The following is a 21,749-nucleotide window of genomic DNA, read 5'->3' on the forward strand; positions in this document are numbered from 1 at the left end:
GTGGCCCCCGCTCGCCGCAACTAGAGAAAGCCCTCGCACAGAAACGAAGACCCAACACAGTCAAAAATGAATAAATAAATAAAAATAAATTTATAAAAAAAAAAAAAAAAAAAGAGTAGCCCCCCCTCGCCACAACTAGAGAAAGCCCACGTGCAGCAACGAAGACCCATGCAGCCAAAATAAATTAAATAAATAAATAAATTTAAAAAATAAAGATTTTTTTCTCTTTCTAAGTTTCCATGGTTATATCATTGATTATAACTAACATAACTTTTAGATCTTTGAAAATTGAGGAATTATTCCTTGGTTCTTCAAGAAAGATCTCTCTGTTCTCCACAACCATAGATTTTTATGAGCCTCAGCTCTAGGAAAAGCTTTATGTAGTCACTTTCAGAATAAGTCAAAACCAGTTCTAGCTCTCTTAGCATCTTAGGGAGTCTCATGATGAAATTATAACTGGGAGGCGTAAGATGGAATGCTCTTGACCTATTTTCTTGATCGGCATTCGAATCCAGAATTTATCTCTAAGGGAGGGACTGAAACAAGAAACTTTGTTTTATTGTCCTCCTCTATGAAAACTTCTTTTACCTTTATCACCAAAGTTCCTGAGCCATGGGAGAAGCGTTGATTCAGATAAAGTAAGCCACATCTGCAACCCGTTCTTTTCTCTCTTTTGCACCAGTGGTATAAAGTTTCATTCAAATGCCAGTGCTAACAGATACTTTAATTTATACTTCCTAGTATATAATTCTGTGTACAAATATTTTAAACCCCCATTCATGTTTAAACTCCTTGTGAACACAGAGAATTCTATTTTCATATTTTTCAAGGTTCTGTACTTCAGTAGTGCTCAGCAATTGACAAGGAACAGGTCTAGTGAATTCCACTCTTATTCTGTTGGAGCTCAGTTTGGACCCAGCATTGATCAGCATCCAGAAGAGTAATTAAGGCAGCCATTCTTGGGACTTCCCTAATAGTCCAGTGGTTAGGACTCTGCGCGTCCACTGCAGGGGGCACAGGTTCGACCCTGGTCCGGGAACTACAATCCCATGTGCCGTGCCGCAGGCACGGCCAGAAAAAAATTTTTTAAAAAAGGCAGCCATTCTTGCTGTTTAGTTGGTGCCATATCAGAGATTAAAAGCACTGAATCCTCTCTCCCTGTCTCCTCTCACCTATGTTAATTGAATGAAGAGGTAGATCCAAGAACAAAAAACTGCCTTTCCAATTCCTACTTTTACTCCCTGATCCAGGTCTCTTCCTCAGTGCTGTCAGGTGATTAAAGGCCCTGGGGTTAGACAGATTTTACCAGCTAAGAGACTTTGTGAAAGCTACTCACCTACAGGATGAGGATAATAATATCTGCTTCACAGGTTTATTTAAAGATGAGATGACTTGATGCATGCCTAACCAGTACCTGACACTTTGTAAACATTCATTAAAAGGCAGCTATTATTATTTTTACTAGGAACAGATAGTTCAGTGTGGGTACTCCCTGACGGTACCTCCAGCAAAGTGAGAAGAGCAAGAAACCCTCTTTTACACAACAGGGATGGGTTTGTACCCTGATCACTTGGGTGAAGCCAAGATTGCTTTATTATCTAGACCTTGAAGCAGACTTAATATCCTAGAGTTGTCATAAGCTCACATCCTGCCCTCATTAGTTCAGAGTTCAATGAAAGACATAAAGCTACTGGCATCAAGTCAGTGGCAGCTGTAAGACTCTAAGAAAATTTGTTTATTTGACAAATATTTATTGGGCACTGATTTTGTGCTATAGCATGAAGCACAAAACCAAAAATAAGGACTTATGATTGGAAAAGAATTTTTTAAAAAAATTTATTTATTTAATCATTCATTTGGCTGCACCAGGTCTTAGCTGCAGCACGAAGGCTCTTCACTGTGGTACGTTTAGTTGCAGCACACGGGTTTTCTTAGTTGCGGCATGCGAACTCATAGTTGCCGCATGCCTGTGGGATCTAGTTCACCGACCGGGAATCGAACCCAGGCCCCCTGCATTGGGAGCGCAGATTCCTACCCACTGGACCACCAGGGAAGTCCCAAAAATTTTTTCTGTGATAAAAAATTCAAATCAGGGGACTTCCCTGGCGGTCCAGTGGTTAAGACTCCATGCTTCCACTGCAGGGGGCGCAGGTTGGATCCCTGGTTGGGGAACTAAGATCCCACATGCATTGTGGTGCAACCAAAAAAAAAAAAAAAAACAAAAAACCTCAAATCAGAACTTTCAGAAAGTTCACACCTAGTCATGTGTTCATTCCACATCATTCACCTGGCATTTAGTATAACTTATAAAATAGGTTGGTCAAACTCCAAAGAGCCCAGCATTAGCATTCATCCTTTCTGTTAAATCAGCACTTCTCAAAGCGTGCCTGGAGACCTCTGAGACCCTTTTCAGGAGCTCTGCAAGGTCAAAATTATTCTCATAATTCTATAGTTTCATAATAATTCTTTTCTCTCTCATTCTCTCATGAGTGTACAGTGGAATTTTCCACAGCTTACATGACATATAGCAACAGATCGAATGCAGAACTGATATGAGACTACAGCTACCAGATATTAAAGAGACTCACAAAAATGTGAAATAATGCTATTCTCACATTTTTTTTTGTTTTGGAAAAGTAATTTTTCATAAAACATTAGTTATATTACCAATACAATCAATGTATTGTTACTTATAAGTGAATTAATAAATACAATTAAAAAAATTTTCTATTTTAATTTCTAAAACAGTACATATTGTTAGATATTATCCATATAAACAAAAACTCTCTGGGGTCCTTGATAATTTTTAATAGTGTAAAAGATTCCTGACATCACAGTTTGAAAACTGCTGTGCTGGACGACACTGTCAAACTCATCTTGTGATTTTTTGTCCTCTCCAGTATCAATGTTACCCAAGTTTTAAAATAATTTGTAAGACCAGACTACACTTTGCCTGAATATCTGAATAAGTAGGCATCTAGTGGTCTATAATGGTAAACTACTCCTTTCCACCTGCCACTCCAGGAACATAAGTCTAGTGACCCAACCTGATTGTATTGTATCTGTCCTGCTCTAGGGAGATCATTTCATTCTGCCCCTTTCCTGTCCTCCAGATACATGGCAGCAGCTGACCTAAGCCTGGGTTAATTAAGATGAAATTACTCACTGCTTTGCTTTTTCATACCAAAGACAGGAGCTATATCAACAATTCTATCTTTGTGACCCATTGTAACATCATTGACGGATATGAAACTATACACCAAATATATTCAAAAGTCTAGATCGAGCTTCTCAAACTAGTGTGTCATGGAAAGTAACACAGATGGGCTATACTTATGTTGAGATACTGCTTCTTAGCTCTCAGGGTGGTCCACGGGGTGGGTGGTAGCCAGACACCCTTGTCTGTAGCCTTTGGCCTCATATATCCCACTGTGCATGCACATATTATTTTCTATGTGTGCAGCAACATGACTGGGTTGGGAAGCACTGGCTTAGATCAATTTCTGGAAAACATAAAAATGTCAAAATTGATATATAAAGAAGAAAAATAACCATCAAAGAAACTGAAAATAGAAAACAAAGATTAAGAAGGGAAAAATACAATAAAAGAGAAAGGTCTTATACAGACTGATGAAGATGGTATATCATTAGGTGAAGAGTATTGAATAACTAAATATTTTGAACCTGAATACTCCCTCCACCACCCTCCACATAGAGAGACAGACCAGACACACACACACAAACATGGAGAGAAGATAGCTGAGATATTTAGAGGCAAATGCAGAATCTCATAGAAACATTCAGAAAGTCCTTTCCCTTTACAATTGATTTTTTTTTTTTTGGCCGTGCCACTCAGTTTGCGGGATCTTAGTTCCCCAACCAGGGACTGAATCCGATCCCTTGGCAGTGAAAGCGCAGAGTCGTAACCACTGGACTGCCAGGAATTCCCTACAACTGAATTCTTAATAAACCAATCACATTAAAAATTAAGTAGCTTCTAAAGAGTTGAAAGAGAAGGAAAAAGTAAAAAGGACACTCGGGGGCAGAGTCAAGATGGCGAACTAGGAGGATGCGAATTCCGTCTCCTCACAACTAGGGGCACCTACCAGGCACCAGAGGGGGACCACAGACACCTAAGGGGACGGGAGGAAGCCCAGCGATCTGGTAGTGCGTGGGGGGTAGTGAGGGGGAGGAAGAAGTGGGAGGCAGGATGGGACTGGCGCCCCTGAAGGGTGGCTCGGGGAGGGGGAAAAGGGGGAAATTGGGGGACCATTGGGAGGGCAGAGGATCAAAAGGGAGCATGGCCAGGTTTCCCCTGCCCACCTGCTGAGATCCCGGGCCTGATCCTCTGCCCACCGAGGCCCCCTCCAGCCCGGTGGGTCCTGAGGGAGTGGGAGGAAGGGAAGGGGGGAGCAAAAGTAAAGGCCAGACCTCCAGGACCCGGCACCCCGAGGGGTGGCTGGGGGAGGGGAGGAGTTCCTACACCCAGCGGGACCCACCCATGGTTAGGGGTCCAGTGGCGACGGGGGAGACCCCTGGGGGAGATGGTGGGGGGAGGGGCACGAAGGAATGGAGCCAGTGCTTGCCCTGTCCACTTAGGCACCGGGAAGCCTGTTGGGCTCTCCGGCCTAATCCTCTGCCCTCGGAGCCTCCCTCCTGCCGTGCAGAGCCCAAGCCCCGCCCCTACACCCCCACCCAGGGCCCCGACTCTACACTCGGAGACCCCCTCCAACGAGCTGGGCCTAAACCCCACCCACACACCCTCACTCAGCGCCCTACCTCTAAACTCGGAACTCCACACTCCTCAGGTCCTCCTTTCCACATGCTGCCTCTCCTCTTCCCCACAGGTCCAAGCAGAGGCCACGCCCCACGCTTAAACGTCACCCACCTAGGCCCCACCCCATGCTCAAACGTCACCCCCCCAACCTGCCTAAGCCCCGCCCCACCCTAAACACTGCCCCTGCCTAAGTGCCACCCCAGCCTAAACTCCGCCCCCATGGCCAAGGCCTTTTTTTTTTTTCTTTTCTTTTTCCTCTTTTAGATTGGGGTTCTGTTTACATTGTTGATTCATTGTTGTTGATTCTTTCATATTTTTATTTTTTCCTAATAAACCTTTTATTTTTCTAATTTTATTTTATTCTTTATACTTTGTTATTGTTCTCTCCTTTTGGCTTGCCCCCCCCCCCCCTTTTCCTTCTTTTTTCTGTTGTGGTTTTATTTTACCTTGTTGCAGTTGTTTCAATTATAGTTTTATTTTTCCTAATATAATTTTTATCTTTCTAATTCTATTTTGTTTTTTCTCTTTCATGTTGTGCTGCTCCTTTCTTTCTTCCTTTTTTTTTTTTTTTTTACCGTGCCACAAAGCTTGTGGGATCTTGGTTCCCAGGCTGGAGGTTGGGCCCAAGCTCCTGTGGTGGGAGCTCCAAGTCCAAACCGCTGGACTAACAGAGAACCTCAGACCCCAGGGAATATCAGTTGGAGTGAGGCCTCCCAGAGGTCTTCATCTCAGCACCAAGACCCAGCTCTATCCAACTGCCTGCAAATTCCAGTACTGGACGTCTCAGGCCAAACAACCAGTAAGACAGGAATACAGCACCACCCACCAAAAAAAAAAAAAAAAAAAAAAAGAAACGACAAAAAAAAAGTTACAGACGAAGGAGCAAGGTAAAAACCTACAAGACCAAATAAATGAAGATGAAATGGACAACCTACCTGAAAAAGAATTCAGAATAATGATAGTAAAGATGATCCAAAATCTTGGAAACAGAATGGAGAAAATACAAGAAACATTTAACAAGGATCTAGAAGAATTAAAGAGCTAACAAACAATGGTGAACAACACAATAAATGAAATTAAAAATACTCTAGAAGGAATCAATAACCAAATAACTGGGGCAGAAGAACAGATAAGTGAGCTGGAAGATAAAATGGTGGAAATAACTGCCAGGGAGCAGAATAAAGAAAAAAGAATAAAAAGAATTGAGGACAGTCTCAGAGACCTCTGGGACAACATTAAACACAACAACATTCGAATTATAGGGGTCCCAGAAGAAGAAGAGAAAAAGAAAGGATCTGAGAAAATATTTTAAGAGATTATAGTCGAAAACCTCCGTAACATGGAAAGGAAATAGTCAACCAAGTCCAGGAAGCACAGAGAGTACCATACAGGATAACCCCAAAGAGAAACATGCTGAGAAACGTATTAATCAAACTATCAAAAATTAAATACAAAGAAAAAATATTAAAAGCAGCAAGGGAAAAGCAACAAATAACATACAAGGGAATCCCCATAAGGTTAACAGCTGATCTTTCAGCAGAAACTCTGCAAGCCAGAAGGGAGTGGCAGGAAATATTTAAAGTGATGAAAGGGAAAAACCTACAACCAGGATTACTCTACCCAGCAAGGATCTCATTCAGATTCGATGGAGAAATTAAAACCTTTACAGATAAGCAAAAGTTAAGAGAATTCAGCACCACCAAACCAGCTTTACAACAAATACTAAAGAAACTTCTCTAGGCAGGAAATGCAAGAGGAGGAAAAGACCTACAAAAACAAACCCAAAACAATTAAGAAAATGTAATAGGAACATACATATCGATAATTACCTTAAATGTAAATGGATTAAATGCTCCAACCAAGACAGATGGGCTGAATGGATACAAAAACAAAACCCATACATATGCTGTCTACAAGAGACCCACTTCAGACCTAGGGACACATACAGACTGAAAGTGAGGGGATGGAACAAGATATTCCATGCAAATGGAAATAAAAAGAAAGCTGGAGTAGCAATTCTCATATCATACAAAACAGACTTTAAAATAAAGACTATTACAAGAGACAAAGAAGGACACTACATAACGATCAAGGGATCAATCCAAGAAGAAGATACAACAATTGTAAATATTTATGCACCCAACCTAGGAGCCCCTCAATGCATAAGGCAAATGCTAACAGCCATAAATGGGGAAATCGACAGTAACACAATCATAGTAGGGGACTTTAACACCCCACTTTCACCAATGGACAGATCATCCAAAATGAAAATAAATAAGGAAACACAAGCTTTAAATGACACATTAAATAAGATGGACTTAATTGACATTTATAGGACATTCCATCCAAAACAACAGAATACACTTTCTTCTCAAGTGCTCATGGAACATTCTCCAGGATAGACCATACCCTGGGTCACAAATCAAGCCTTGGTAAATTTAAGAAATTGAAATCGTATCAAGTATCTTTTCCGACCACAATGCTATGAGACTATATATCAATTACAGGAAAAAAACTGTAAAAATACAAACACGTGGAGGCTAAACAATACGCTACTAAATAACCAAGAGATCACTGAAGAAATCAAAGAGGAAATCAAAATATACCTAGAAACAAATGACAATGAAAACATGACAACCCAAAACCTATGGGATGCAGCAAAAGCAGTTCTAAGAGGGAAGTTTATAGCAATACAATCCTGCCTCAAGAAACAAGAAAAACCTCAAATAAACAACCTAACCTTACACCTAAATCAATTAGAGAAAGAAGAAATAAAAAACACAAAATTAACAGAAGGAAAGAAATCATAAAGATCAGATCAGAAATAAATGAAAAAGAAATGAAGGAAACAATAGCAAAGATCAGTAAAACTAAAAGCTGGTTCTTCAAGAAGATAAACAAAATTGATAAACCATTAGCCAGACTCATCAAGTAAAAAATGGAGAACACTCAAATCAACAGAATTAGAAATGAAAAAGAAGTAACAACTGACAGTGCAGAAATACAAAGGATCATGAGAGATTACTACAAGCAACTATATGCCAATAAAATGGACAACCTGGAAGAAATGGACAAATTCTTAAAAAAGCACAGCCTTCCGAGACTGAACCAGGAAGAAATAGAAAATATAAACAGATGAATCACAAGGACTGAAATTGAGACTGTGATTAAAAATCTTCCAACAAATGAAAGCCCCGGACCAGATGGATTCACAGGTAAATTCTATCAAACATTTAGAGAAGAGCTAACACCTATCCTTCTCAAACTCTTCCAAAATATAGCAGAGAGAGGAACACTCCCTAAACTCATTCTACGAGGCCACCATCACCCTGACACCAAAAGTAGACAAAGATGTCACAAAAAAAACTACTACAGGCCAATATCATTGATGAACACAGATGCAAAAATCCTCAACAAAATACTCGCAAACAGAATCCAACAGCACATTAAAAGGATCATACACCATGATCAAGTAGGCTTTATCCCAGGAATGCCAAGGATTCTTCAATATATGCAAATCAATCAATGTGATACACCATATTAACAAATTGGAGGATAAAAACCATATGATAATCTCAACAGATGAAGAAAAAGCTTTTGACAAAACTCAACACCCATTTATGATAAAAACTCTCTAGAAAGTGGGCATAGAGGGAACCTACCTCAACATAATAAAGGCCATATATTGACAAACCCACAGCCAACATCATTCTCAATGGTGAAAAACTGAAAGCATTTCCTCTAAGATCAGGAACAAGACAAGGTTGCCCACTCTCACCACTATTATTCAACAGTTTTGGAAGTTTTAGCCACAGCAATAAGAAAAGAAAAGGAAATAAAAGGAATCCAAATTGGAAAAGAAGAAGTAAAACTGTCACTGTTTGCATATGACATGATACTATTCATAGAGAATCCTAAAGATGCTACCAGAAAACTACTAGAGCTAATCAATGAATTTGGTAGAGTAGCAGGATACAAAATTAATGCACAGAAATCTCTTGCATTCCTATGCACTAATGATGAAAAATCTGAAAGAGAAATTAAAGAAACACTCCCATTTACCACTACAACAAAAAGAATAAAATACCGAGGAATAAACCTACCTAGGAGACAAAAGACCTGTATGCAGAAAACTATAAGACACTGATGAAAGAAATTAAAGATGATACAAACAGGTGGAGAGATATACCATGTTCTTGGATTGGAAGAATCAACATTGTGAAAATGACTATGCTATCCAAAGCAACCCACAGATTCAGTGCAATCCCTATCAAAATACCAATGGCATTTTTCACAGAACTAGAACAAAAAATTTCACAATTTGTATGGAAACACAAAAGACCCCGAAAGAAAAACAGAGCTGGAGGAATCAGGCTCCCTGACTTCAGACTATACTACAAAGCTATAGTAATCAAGACAGTATGGTACTGGCACAAAAACAGAAATATGGATCAATGGAACAGGATAGAAAGCCCAGAGATAAATCCACGCACATATGGTCACCTTATCTTTGATAAAGGAGGCAAGAGAATACAATGGAGAGAAGACAGCCTCTTCAATAAGTGGTGCTGGGAAAACTGGACAGCTACATGTAAAAGAATGAAATTAGAACACTCCCTAACACCGTATACAAAAATAAACTGAAAATGGATTAATGACCTAAATGTAAGTAAGGCCAGATACTATAAAACTCTTAGAGGAAAACATAGGCAGAACACTCTATGACATAAATCACAGCAAGATCATTTTTGACCCACCTCCTAGAGAAATGGAAATAAAAACAAAAATAAACAAATGGGACCTAATGAAACTTAAAAGCTTTTGCACAGCAAAGAAAACCATAAAAAAGACGAAAAGACAACCCTCAGGATGGGAGAAAATATTTGCAAATGAAGCAACTGACAAAGGATTAATCTCCAAAATATACAAGCGGCTCATGCAGCTCAATATCAAAAAAACAAACAACCCAATCCAAAAATGGGCAGAAGACCTAAATAGATATTTCTCTAAAGAACAAACAACCCAATCCAAAAATGGACAGAAGACCTAAATAGACATTTCTCCAAAGAAGATATACAGATTGGCAACAAACACATGAAAAGATGCTCAACATCACTAAACATTAGAGAAATGCAATCAAAACTACAGTGAGGTATCACCTCACACCAGTCAGAATGGCCATCATCAAAAAATCTACAAACAATAAATGCTGGAGAGGGTGTGGAGAAAAGGGAACACTCTTGCACTGTTGGTGGGAATGTAAATTGATACAGCCACTACGGAGAACAGTATGGAGGTTCCTTAAAAAACTAAAAATAGAACTACCATACAACCCAGCAATCCCACTACTGGGCATATACCCTGAGAAAACCATAATTCAAAAAGAGTCATGTACCACAATGTTCACTGCAGCACTATTTACAATAGCCAGGACATGGAAGCAACCTAAGTGTCCATCGACAGATGAATGGACAAAGAAGATGGGGCATATACATACAATGGAATATTACTCAGCCATAAAAAGAGATGAAATTGAGTTATTTGTAGTGAGGTGGATGGACCTAGAGTCTGTCACACAGAGTGAAGTAAGTCAGAAAGAGAAAAACAAATACTGTATGCTAACACATATATATGGAATCTAAAGAAAAAAAAGGTTCTGATGAACCTAAGGGCAGGACAGGAATAAAGACACGGACATAGAGAATGGACTTGAGGACACGGGGAGGGGGAAGCGTAAGTTGGGACGAAGTGAGAGAGTAGCACTGACATATATACACTACCAAATGTAAAACAGATAGCTAGTGGGAAGTAGCTGCATAGCACAGGGAGATCAGCTCAGTGCTTTGCGACCACCTAGAGTGGTGGGATAAGGAGGGTGGGAGGGAGATGCAAGAGGGAGGGGATATAGGGATATACGTATGTATATAGCTGATTCACTTTGTTACACAGCAGAAACTAACACAACACTGTAAAGCAGTTATACTCCAATAAAGATGTTAAAAAATAAATAAATGTTTTTAAAAGTTAAAAAAAATTAAAAAAATAAAAAGGACACTCAGGCAGAGGGAACAGCATGTACTAAAGCAAAGAGATAAGAAAGGGCTTAGAGAAGTATGCAATGTACAAATCAGGAATGGAGGTGGTGACAATGACAGGGGAAAGAACTATACAAGTAGTTAGGGGCCAGGTCACAGGTACCTTGCATGTTATGCTAAGCTTGAACTTTATCCTGTAGTTAATGGAGAGTCACTGAAAGGCTTTCGGTTATTGTAAAAAATCCATGCTATAAGTAATAAAGCACTGAACTAAGTAAGGCTATAGAAATGGAAAGGCAAGGTTAGATTCAATTGATGGTGAGAAAGTGAAACCGATAGAACTTGGTGACCGGATAGATGTAGGAGGCAAAAGAAAAGGAAAAATCAAGGGTGCCTTCTATGTTTCCGGATTGGGAAACTAAGTTGATTATGGAGCCTCAACCAAGTAGAGAATAAGATAAGAAAAGCAATTTGGGAGTGAAAGATGAGTTGTGTGCATGCTGAATTTGAAGTACCCATGGAACATTGAAATGCAACAGTCTAGAAGGCAAATAAGCTTGGAAAAAGGGCCTAAGATACATACACACAGACACAGACAAAAAGGTATGAGAAAGAAAAAAGAGAATGAGAGAATGAGAATATAGGTGGTAGCTAAAATTGTGAGGGTGGATGGGACTACATAAGAAAGGAATATAGGGCTTCCCTGGTGGCGCAGTGGTTGAGAATCTGCCTGCTAATGCAGGGGACACGGGTTCGAGCCCTGGTCTGGGAAGATCCCACATGCCACGGAGCGGCTGGGCCCGTGAGCCACAACTACTGAGCCTGCGCGTCTGGAGCCTGTGCCCCGCAACGGGAGGGGCCGCGATAGTGAAAGGCCCGCGCACCGCGATGAAGAGCGGTCCCCGCACCGCGATGAAGAGTGGCCCCCACTTGCCTCAACTAGAGAAAGCCCTCGCATGAACCGAAGACCCAACACAGCCAAAAATAAAATAAAATAAATAAATAAAGTAGCTATAAAAAAGAAAAGTGCTAAAAAAAAAAAAAAAAAAAAAAAAAGAAAGGAATATAAACTAAAAAGAGAGCCAAGGTCAGAATACTGGGAAACACCAACATAAAAGGTGAATTTAGGGGACAGGAATGTCAGAGGTGGAGTTGTATCAAATGAGGTAGAGATCAAGTAAGACAAGGATTTCAGTATCCCATGGATTTGGCAATTTGGAGACCGGTGGTAACCTTCACCAAAGAAATTCCAATAAAATGGAGACTCTAAAAGATAGTAATGAGTTATAGCAGTGAAAAGATATAAAGGGGAGGAAGAAAGAAGTGGAAATAGCTAAGACTCTCAAGAATCTCCGCTAAGAAGAGAAGGGAATGCCTTCACTTCCTGCATCAGAACTACTTTATCTAAAACTATTATCCCTGTGCTTTATATCCATTCTCTTCCTGATTAGAAATTTCATTCTATTTATTCCTATTTTTTTCTATTACCTTTGGCTTCATTCTCTACTTGTTTCTTCTCATCAGACCTTGAACATGCTCAAGTTTTCCCATGTTAAAACAGTGCTTCCTGTCCCTCACACCCTCTGGCTCTCACCCACCTCACAACTAAAGTTCTTGCAAAAGTCCTCTTCTCATGACTTCTCTTCTAACTCCCACTCATTCCTCAACCTTCCTCTCTCTCTCATCTGGCTTCTGACCCTATACTTCACTGAAGCTGCTCTTGCCAAAGTCATCAATGATCTCCTTATTGTGAAATCAAATGGATGCCTTTCAGGCCTGCATCTTACCTGACCACTTGGTGCCATTTGACATTATTGAGCATGTTCTCCCCCTTGAAATGCTCTTTCCTCTTAGCTTCCTTTCTGTCACACTCTTCCTAGTTTTCTCCCTCTATCTTTCTGGCAGTAGAACTAGACTTCTTGGTGTGCACTGCTAGTTGGGTCACCTTGGACAAGTTACTTAACTTTCTCCTTGCTTCAGTTTTCTCATCTGTAAAATGAGGATAACCACAGTATCTACCTACTTCATAAAGTTACTATGAAGATTCAATGTTTAGTACTTAGAGCAGTGCCTGGGACAAAGTAAGTACTTATTAAATGCTAACTACTGATATTATCAAATACTCTATGGCTGTCATACCTCTTATCTTCTTTTGGGTTTCTTTTTCCTCTGCCTTTTCCTAAAACACAGTGTTTCCTCAGGGTTCTATGCAGATTCTTACCTTACTCTACACACTCAACCCTGGATGATCTCATTCAATAACGGCAGAGGGTCTGTATGGTCCACAGACCCCAGAGCATCCCTGAGATACTCACTGGGGGCTCATAAAGTCAAAACTATTTTCGTAATAATATTAAGACATTTGCCTTTGTTATGGTGTTGATATTTACAATGATGATGCAAAAAAACCAATGGTGGATAAATTTATGGAAGCTGAGCACAAATCAGGGCAGTGGCACCAAACTGCAGTAGTAGTTATTGTATTCTTTCTTGCTATAGCCTCTTACTTAACAACAACAACAACAACAACAAAGCCAGTTTCACTAAAGAATGTCCTTGATGAAGCAATACAAATGATTAATTTTATTAAATGCCAACCCTTGAGTACATTCTTAAAAAGTATTCTGTGATAAAATGGGAAGTACACAGAAAGCACTTTTATTGCATACCAACGGATACGGTTGTCTCAAAGAAATGCACTTGTTTGACTGATTGAGTTGTATGCTGAACTAAAATCACTTTTTACAAAGAACACCATTTTTACCCAAAAGAATGACTGACAGACAAACTACGGTTATTCAGGAACTGGGTATTTCAGAGACATTTTCTTAAAAATGAATGAAATAATCCTGTCATTTCAAAAAACAAACACTCTTGCCATTGATAAAATTCAAGCTTTCAAGTGAAAATTAGAAGTTTAGAGACCATATATCTGCCTTTGAGCTTGACAACGTCCCACTACTTCAAGGTTTTTCTGATGAGATTGTTAAAGTGAGATTAACTATATGATTTTTTAATACTGTGTAATGAAATGTATTGGCATTTAGGATATCTGTATAACTTAGTGAACTAGTATTTTTCAAGTGACCAATACATGATGTCCATTCAAAGTGTAAGACAGACCAGTGGATTTTAACATGAGTGGAAAGCTCATTGATATGGTTTCAGATTCTAACCAACCTCTAAGAAACTACTCCTTGTGTTCCGGTGTAGTATCAAAGATAAAATACTTCCCCCTTCCAATAACATATCTGTGTAAAGCCAGCTTTTATTTATACACTTCAACCAAAACAACATATCACAAGGGGTTGAATGTAGAAGCTGGCGAGGAGAATCCACCTATCTTCTACTAAGCCAGACATTAAAGAGATCTGCAAAAATATAAAATCAATGTTTTCCTCTGAATATTTTTTTGTTTAGAAAATTATCTTTCAAAAATGTTATTTATGTTAACACGTAATAGGCTTTTTTTTTTTTTTAATTTATTTTTGGCTGCTTGGGTCTTTGTTGCTGTGCGCGGGCTTTCTCTAGTAGCAGCGAGTGGCGGCTACTCTTCCTTGCGGTGCGCGGGCTTCTCATTGCAGTGGCTTTTCTTGTTGCGGAGCACGGGCTCTAGGCACGTGGGCTTCAGTAATTGTGGCGCACGGGCTTAGTTGCTCCGCAGCATGTGGGATCTTCCTGGACCAGGGATCAAACCCATGTCTCCTGCATTGGCAGGCAGATTCTTAACCACTGCGCCACCAGGGAAGTCCTATTTTTGTTATTTTTAATGAAATAATAAATATATTTCTTAAATGTCTCGATTTCAATTTCAAATATGAAAAAATTGAGAGGTATATGTAACCTACATCTACAAAAAATCCTTGGGATCCTCAATAATTTTTAAGAGTAAAAAAAAAAATGCTGAGAACAAAAGATTCAAGAATTACTAAATTATACTATTTATTCACTTATGTGCTGTTGACTCCCAACCATATATTATTTTGTATATTCCCTATACATATGCATGCACATCAGTGTATTTTTCTGAGTAAATTCTTAAGAGGACAGGATTTGCTATGTACAAGCAAATGTGTCATACACATTTGTTGTACACATATATGCTTGCTGTGTACGAGGTACTGCACTTCTCAAGGACACCTATACCACCAAATCCAACATTTCTTGCATGGTCAGTGCGCAAGTAATCTTTGCAGGTTTTTTTAAGGACTATTTTTTTTAATTGGCCAATTTGTTATCTTCACTTAGACCTATAAGAGGGCCTTAAAGAATTAAGATGACTAATAACTGTGCAATCTGATGAACCTACTTGGTACTGTGATGAGAAAGAAGGATCAGCATTCTGCTTACACCTTACCTTATTATGAGAGAAGTAAGTCGTGAGATAATAAGAATTACTTAGAGTATATAAGTATATTAAAATGCTTCACAGACACAAACTAATTTAAGACTAAGTGGTAGCTTTATTATACAGTAGCTAATGAATATTTTACTTGCTATAGAGCAGCAAGTAGCAGCAGTTCTCAAAGTATGGCTGGAGAACAGTTGGAGGTCCCTAAGACTCTCATTGTTTAAGAACTCCTCCAACTACCTACATACATTTCTTTCATTAAACATATTAATCTTTTTAATGGGTGAGTAATTATACTACTTAATGCATTTGCTTAAAGTAGGAACACAAATGCATGCATGTTGAATAAGAGGTGGATTAGAGAAAAAGGTTAACAAAAAGCTCTTTCTTAAGAAGTTTTTACCATCCTTCATAATTCAAGAAACAAGTGTTTGTTAGTGGGACATTAAGCCTGTATTTCAGTTAATAACTGTTAAAAGGAACCGAATCCACCTCTTCCAAATTCCCATGACTTAACCTTGTGCATACATTCATTACACTCTATTTTAACCACTGGTTTTCTTGCTCTCTTCCTGCAGGTAGACACCATGACTTACTTTTTTACCCTTAGCACTTAGTTTGATATCTGGCATATACTAAGCTCCCAATAAATAATTGTTGAAGAATGAACAGATGAACAAATGGGTAAAAACTTAATTCTCAACTAAAAGGTAAAGCGTTTCAAGGAAATGTGGCCACCTGTCCTCCTGGGTCATCAGATAACCTACCAGCTACATGTAGGAGGTCAATGATTTCCGGAGACTCAGTAGAAATTCAAGTTAACTAATTTCAGTCTATAACTGTAGATTTCCCCAAGAAGTATTAAACACAACCACAACAATCTGATTTAGTTTGAGACCCTTTGTGCCTATAATTGAGACTTCTTACAAATGCTGACACTACCCCAGAACTAAAGACTACAAGATATATACCCTTTTTAAGAAACTCCATAGTTTGGAGAAGAATACAATAGTTTGATTATTCTCATTGACTTATCAGGGCTGTGTAGCACCTCATGTACAATGAACTACTTGACAAACTTATTTGTTTACACATCATTAACTACTGGACTGAGGAAATATATGCAGAAGAAAAAAACTCCAGAGCAATACTTGGCTAGAAGGCACTGTTAATCGACAGTTACTCAAAATAGACTATAACTAGTCATTTAAATCATTCAGAAAATGATTTACATTTTAAAAATCCCATTATTACTATAATTTTTTAGAAAGCCCCACTGTTTAAAACCTGGTCCAATATACTCAGGACTAATCACCTTCTGGTGCTTAAAAACAAAATCAGGGACTTCCCTGGTGGTCCGGTGGTAAAGAATCCGCCTTCCAATGCAGGGGACACGGGTTTGATCCTGGTCGGGGAACTAAGATCCCACATGCTACGGGGCAACTAAGCCAGCGTGCCACAACTACTGAGCCTGCGTGCCTCAACTAGAGAGCTGGCATGCCACAAACCACAGAGCCCATGTGCTCTGGAGCCCCCGCGCCACAACTAGAGAGAGAAAACCCACACACTACAACTAGAGAGAAGTCCGTGCACCACAACGAAAGATCCTGCAGGCCGCAACTAAGACTGATGCAGACAAAAAAAATTAAATAAATAAATATTTTTTAAAAACATACTTTAAAATAAATTTAAAAAAATAAAAAATAAATCAAATGTGAATCTACATTAAAATTCTCTTCTTGGTTATTAATACTTATTTGAATCACTATCATCAGCACCACTCAATAGAAATAATGTGAGCCACATATGTAATTTTAAATTTTCTGATAGGCACTTTAAAAAAAGTAAAAAAGAAACAGGTGAAATTAATTTTGATAATATACTTTGTTTAATCCGATATATCCAAAATACTATCATGTCAATATGTAATCAATGTTAAAAATTGAGATAGTTTACATTTTCTTTCCTGCATTAAGTCTTCAAAATCCGGTGTGTATTCTACACTTAGAACACATCTCAATGCTGACCAGTCACAGTTGAAATCCCCAAAAGCTAGTAGCTACTGTACTAGCTAGTGGTTCCTATACTGGAAACCACAGTACTAGATAATTCAGAGAGAGTTCATATCTAGGAAAACTGCCTTTGCATCTAGGAAAACTAGTTTCAGATTTTTTTTTTAGTTAGAAGTGACTATGGTTAACTCCTTTTGCAGCAACACCTCAATTAACTTCCCCAAAGATAAAGTAGGAGTGGATTCGACCACAAAGAGCCCATAACTCAGTGAATTCTTTAGAAAGCAGCTTTATCTGCCTAAAACTACCTCTGGTGAGGAAGCCAAAATAGGTACATCTCCCCCTCCCCACTCTATAAGGAGGGTACAGAGTTCACTTGATGCCTCCTCTTCTCCCCATTAATTTCCTCTTTACCCAGCTAGGAGACCCTAGTTTTCTGAATCAGGAAGTGGCTAAAGCAAAAATATCTGACATGTTTCTTTTCTGTGAGAAATATATTGTCTCCAGGGGTAAGCCAGGAACCTGACCTCAGTCATGACAGTATTCAGGGTTGTCTGCAGAGCATCAACACCCACTGCACAGAAAGGGCTGGGGAAATTTTTCCAGGAGAGAGGAGGGACACATGAGGCTTCTGATCATCTGGAGCTTAGTAAGAGGTGGGTTCTTAGATAAGGGCAGAGCCATGTGACCGTCTTTTTCAATCTCACTCTGCTGGATCTGCAAACCTGACTTAATTCTGTGATTTACAATTCAATAAGGCCCAACAGAATACCTTCAGGGATGTAGTGGAATGGGCAATCTCCCTTACAACCTAGTCAGCAGCTATGTCCATTCCTCCCAACACCCCTCTCCAGTCTGGAGGACCTACTAATAACTGGGTCACAATGTTGTGACATGACATGGACCTAGAAGGAAGGCAGCAGGTCTGTCAGGAAGAGTAAAAAGGTTCTTCCTCCACTTGGCAGAAGTGGGGAAGAACAGGAAAAAAAAAAAAAAAAGGCAGCATGCAGCAGAGGTAGCAAGGTTTACAAGAGGAAGATGAAATGAGTGGTTAAGAAATGTGCACAAAAAAATGAGTCACTGCTCTTGTTTCTAGTTACAAGATAGGCCAGTAAGTGAGTCTGTTAGTCCCCTGTGCCAGAGAATGGTATTGAGAAAGTTCCTTAGACATGCCAGTGAGGTTGCCTTGGAAGTAACAGGAGAGAAGAGGGGACTGGAATAATGAATGAGCAGCAAGGAGAGCACTAATCTATCTCCTGTATAATTCACAAAACAATTTTCTCCTGGCAACATAAAGCTCCTATTGCAATACCATATTCAAAATAAATGAGCCTATGTAGCTCTGATGATATCAATATTAAGTCTCAAGCTCATACTTGATCCCAAGGAATAAGTGCTCAGGGACTAGATATTAAATTTCAAACAATTTTATCTTTAAGATCCAATTTAAGTAAGACACAGCAGACCTAGCTTGGACTATTCATTCTCTCAGGTCTCAATCATCAGTGTAATATTAAAAGAAGTTTTTTTTTTATTTTTTAATTTTTTATAAATTTATTTATTTATTTATTTTTGGATGTGTTGGGTCTTAGTTTCTGTGCAAGGGCTTTCTCCAGTTGTGGCGAGCGGGGGCCACTCTTCATCGCGGTGCGCGGGCCTCTCACTGTCGCGGCCTCTCCCGTTGCAGAGCACAGGCTCCAGACGCACAGGCTCAGTAGTTGTGGCCCACGGGCCTAGCCGCTCCGCGGCATGTGGGATCTTCCCGGACCGGGGCACAAACCCGTGTCCCCTGCATTGGCAGGCGGATTCCTAACCACTGCGCCACCAGGGAAGCCCTAAAAGAAGTTTTCAAGAACAGGTGGAAGAGTTTCTTATCTCTCTTTTGATAGGGTATAGGGTAGCATGAGTGTGTGCATGGGGGGTGGGGAAAAAGAAAAAGAAACTGCAGAAAGGTGCACAGCATGCAAATATAGTATGGTGAAATTTAACAGAAACAAAGGAATTATAGTTTTGTCTCTCTCAGTCAAGCCAAACATCTATTTCATGTTGAAGATCTAGATTCCGGTTACTCCTCTGGGCATCTGAGTAGACGAGGGTGGACCCTTCTCAAACATTCAATCAGAATTTACTGACCACATGCCACATCTAAGGTATTTTGCAAGGTGCAGGCCACCATAATGCAACCACTTAGCAGAGTCCCACAAAGGAAAAAGCCTCTATTCTTCGGTAAGTAATAATCTCCTATCTGCAGTTCTTTAGCGAAATAGCTAGACACATTAATATATGGTCAGGTGGCTTTTCAAATCGTCCCTATCAGATGAGGCTACAGTTCTCCAGGGAATGTGGGAACTTAAAGAATAAAATGGGGACTTCCCTCTGGGCGCAGTGGTTAAGAATCCGCCTGCCAATGCAGGGGACACGGGTTTAAGCCCTGGCCCAGGAAGCTCCCACATGCCACGGAGCAACTAAGCCCGTGAGCCACAACTACTGAGCCTGCGCTCTAGAGCCCTCAAGCCACAACTACTGAGCCCACGTGCCACAACTACCGAAGCCCGCACGCCTAGAGCCCGTGCTCCGCAACGAGAAGCCACCGCATTGAGAAGTCAGCGCACCCCAACCAAGAGTAGCCCCCGCTCACCGCAACTAGAGGAAGCCTGCATGCAACAAGGAAGACCCAACGCAGCCATAAATAAATAAATAAATAAAATTATAAAATAATAATAATAAAATAAACAAATGCTTGGTGTGGTTGATGAGAAGAAAGAGAAAGTAAGGATAAACTGTAAACTCTGTATTTTTTCTTTAGGATATTCTTAAAACAACACAGAGATAATTTATCAAAGGGCATAGTGTAAGACATTAATATATGCAGAACAATTTGAAACAAAAAATGCAAATTTCAGGTCAAATACATTACATTAAATAACCAAGAATAAGATGTACATGGATTTGTTCTCCAAATCCTAGAATAGTAGGAATGGCAGGTTAAATCTTAACTCTTGAAAGGGGGTTTTAAGGAATATGAAAAGTGTCCACATCATACAGTGGAAAGAGAATGGGGCTGGGGAAAACACTCTGGATCTTGGTTCTACCTCCTCCCCCAGGTGAGTATGCAGCCTCTGAAAAGCTGCAAAATGTTTCTAAGCCTTAGTTTACTATTTATATAAATGGAGGTTGGAGTTCTAGCTCTTAACAGTTTATGATTATTATATGAATCACTTTTAGAAACTAAGTAGTTAGGATTTGAGAAAGGAGAAAATGTAGGAAAGAGAATAACTGAACCAATATTTCTGATATATCTTTCTCTATACTCTAAAAGTGGCTTCCATTACCTTTACGGAAGTCCAGCACAGTAAGAGAAGAACTCGTAATCCAGCTGTAATTTCTATTGCTAACTAAAGTGGTAGGTCTTAAAGAGAAAGCAAAGTAGCAAGACTGCTTCTAGGCTTAAACTTTCCTAAGGTCAAACATGACATGAACAAGGTACCTGTCCTTACTAGCCAAGGAATATCATGCTAGAATGCTTTCACATCAGTATTCCCATCCACCCCTTCTCCCCTGACACTGGAGCACCACAGAAACATTCAGATAGAATTCCCACAGGTAAAAAGGATCCTTTCCAGTGGCTGTGCCAGGGGATATGTCTGTCTTCACAGTCACCTGGGGGCACTCCTGGGAAATCTGAAGATATATATATACATGCAAGCTTATATAAAATGAGTGTTTAGAAGCAACAAGCTAGTTCCTCTTACCACTAACTTGGGGAAATTTCCATATTAGTATATATTTATATGAAAAGCAGAGAATCTTTTCCTAGGACAATGAACTTTTTTTTTCTCTCCTGAATTGTGTATTTTCCTTTTCAGTCATTATACTGTCTTTCTCTTTTTTTTAGCTCTCATATACAGATGCGAAGGTGGAGAGTACCTGGACCTAGGTTACTCCTAAGAGGGACAAACGGTTTGTGCCTCCACCCCAGGAATACTTAATACAATGACTATACTTAAACTTCTGGCACAGCACTTTGACGACAATACATAAACACTGTTAAATAATGGATGAATGGTGGGAAACATATAACATATATTTTGAAAGATTTCTGTGTCAGAAGTAGTAGGCAAATCAAAGAAGTAATCCAAAACAGATAATATTAGATTTTCAGACAGTAACAGAGTAGTCTATCTGCAATATAGTCCCGTCCTGGAAAGGGCATTCCTGCTCTATAGGCCAAAGGAACAAAAGATGTCAAAGTGCCATCCTCATTACCTGAGACCTATGCAGAAAGAAGTCACCTTTCCCGGGGTATGAGTAGACTCGATCAAAATCACTCACAGCTATAAGTCCACATTGTAAAATCACCACAACAAGTCCTCAATGAATATCTTTATCTTAGACAGCAGACAGGAGCCGCTCACTCAATGAAAAGTGAAAACACTTTTTGTCAAGAACACATGGTCACTTAGAAGCTGGCTCAATACAGCTGTTGTCTCAATACAGCTGTTGTCTCAATACAGCTGTTGTCTCATACGCCTTAAGGCTCTCCATCCTTTCAACATGACCACTCCTCCTTCCAT

General features: G+C 39.6%; 1 protein-coding gene across 2 annotated transcripts in view; it reads right to left on the reverse strand.

Annotated features, from left to right (window-relative positions):
- CERS5 (ceramide synthase 5) overlaps nucleotides 1-21,749 on the reverse strand; it is a 36,074-nt gene that overhangs the window by 13,302 nt on the left and 1,023 nt on the right. The window lies entirely within an intron of this gene.

The sequence above is a fragment of the Balaenoptera musculus genome, chromosome 10, assembly GCF_009873245.2.
Source record: "Balaenoptera musculus isolate JJ_BM4_2016_0621 chromosome 10, mBalMus1.pri.v3, whole genome shotgun sequence".
In the NCBI taxonomy this organism is placed as follows: Eukaryota; Metazoa; Chordata; class Mammalia; order Artiodactyla; family Balaenopteridae; genus Balaenoptera; species Balaenoptera musculus.